The sequence below is a fragment of the Schistocerca cancellata genome, chromosome 2, assembly GCF_023864275.1.
Source record: "Schistocerca cancellata isolate TAMUIC-IGC-003103 chromosome 2, iqSchCanc2.1, whole genome shotgun sequence".
In the NCBI taxonomy this organism is placed as follows: domain Eukaryota; kingdom Metazoa; phylum Arthropoda; class Insecta; order Orthoptera; family Acrididae; genus Schistocerca; species Schistocerca cancellata.
In genome coordinates, this window is record NC_064627.1 from 196613374 (window position 1) to 196615477 (window position 2104).

Sequence of the window (2104 nt, forward strand, 5' to 3'; positions counted from 1 at the left end):
GGACAGACATAGTGTGAAGGGATGTAGGTGACCCGTAATAATGTTCACAGTCCACAACTGGCATAGCATAAGACTGCCCCCAACAGCCTTCGTCACTGACATGGAACGTACTCAGAGCAGTCGTTCATGTGGATGATGGTGTATCTGGAGATGATCAGTGATCTGGTGTCGCAGGAAACGTAATAATATGATTCATCCAAATAGGTAACACGTTTCCATTGGTCCTGGTCCAATGTCGATAATCCCATGCCCACTGCAATCACAATTGACAGTATTGTTGGGCCTATGTGGAAAACTGTAAGGTTAATCCTCTGGAGCCCATATTCAACAATGTTCCCTGAACGGCTTGTTCTGAAATGCTCGTGCCTGCACTAGCATTGTACTCTGTCGTCAGATCACTGCCTACCCTACTTTACAGAGCGGGCAAGACTTTGCCCTCCACTTTCTGCGATGAGCTGTGGACGTCCGTCGTCCAACGCCTTGTCACCTACTCGTGATTTCACCATCTTCTACTGGTTTCCTAGATGCCTAAGACAGTAGCATGCGAATAGCAGACGAGCTTCGTCGTTTCTGAGATGTTTGTACCCAGGCGCCAGGCCTGACTATCTGCCCTTTATCAAGCTCGCCGATGCCTGCGTATTTCTCCGTTTGTGGGCCATATCATTGCTACACTGATTCTCCTTCCGACTCTGCTCCGTGTATACTGGGTGCTCTAGAATTCCTCTTACAAATATCTTGGACAATATTTTGAACTAGAACCCATGTTCGGGAAAGTACAGTTTCTGTGGTACAGCCGTTTGAAAACATATTTTGCTAGATAGATATTCAGCGGGTTAGTCGCGGGGGGGGGGGGGGGGGGGCGGATTTTGTCTGATCGGCTGATGTCATTTGGTATCTATTCTACCCCTCTGACCTGGTTTCAGTCTCATTCACAGGTCTGTGAGTGTAAGAGGAACATGGTTGGGTACACGTTTCCAGAATACACAGATTTGATCCTTCTGTGTTGTGAAGCTCACAGTAATGGAAGAGCTACTCATCGCCTTTATCAAGATCATTATCCACAACGTCCTACTCCATCACATTCCCCTTTTCACCATCACGCAACGGCTTCGAGAAAGGAGACCTTCACCATCAGCAGGCGTGACTCCAACGAGATGCCGCACACCCAAACTGGAAGAGGCCATACTGCATCACGTTGAAAAGAATCACGTTGAAAGGTCATCAGTCCCCTAGAACTTAGAACTACTTAAACCTAACTAACCTAAGGACATCACACACATCCATGCCCGAGGCAGGATTCGAACCTGCGACCGTAGCGGTCGCGCGGTTCCAGACTGGAGCGCCTAGAACCACTCGGCCACCCGGGCCGGCCGTTAAGTGTTCGGTGCACTCCGTGTCCAGACATCCTCTTCCTCTGCCCAGCATTAAAGTCTGATTTTAGTTCAGTCACATTTCGCCACCTGCATGAGCAATTGCATGTGCAGTGGATGTTGCTCCTAGCACCGTCTGATGTTGTGCATGACCAACAACTACATCCACACCACCTTCAAAGGATGCAGTCACTAATGCCAGCTGATTTTGCACCACATGTTAAGTTCTTTTGGCAGTTTTTGTGCCGATGCATCAACGAGCCCCTAGTATTTACACGACGCGTTCTTTTCACATATGAACGTAAATTTACTAGGGACTGTGTTCTCAGTTCTCGAAATAGCCACGTCTCGGCAAGCGAAAACCCACATGCCAAGCATGTCCAGGGATTTCAATACAGATTTGGCATCAGTGTGTGGGCAGGTATTCTAGATGGTCATATAATTGGACAGTGCATGCTTCCACCCAACCTCATGGGTCCCATCTACTTGACCTGCCTACAACGAGTATTAGGCGTGCTTTTGGATGCTGTGCCATTGACTGTCTGTCAAGACATGGTTTCAGCATGATGGCACATCCACTCAATTTTCGCGTCATGTTCAGAAACATCTGGACCAACGATTCGAACACAGATGGATAGGCCGAGGTGGTCTAGTGGTCTCAACAATCACTGGATTTTACTCAGTAGTTTCGTTTGAGACTCCATTAAAGACAGAAGAAGATCTAGTGGCCACAG

The 2104-nt window shown here is 48.1% G+C and overlaps 1 non-coding gene across 1 annotated transcript; it reads right to left on the reverse strand.

Moving 5' to 3' along the window:
- Nucleotides 1–1283: 1283 nt before the first annotated feature.
- On the reverse strand, nucleotides 1284–1367 carry Trnas-gga (transfer RNA serine (anticodon GGA)). The gene is given in 2 exon segments: nucleotides 1284–1318; nucleotides 1328–1367. It is a non-coding gene; the product is annotated as a tRNA-Ser (tRNA).
- Between the last annotated feature and the right edge of the window lie 737 nt (nucleotides 1368–2104).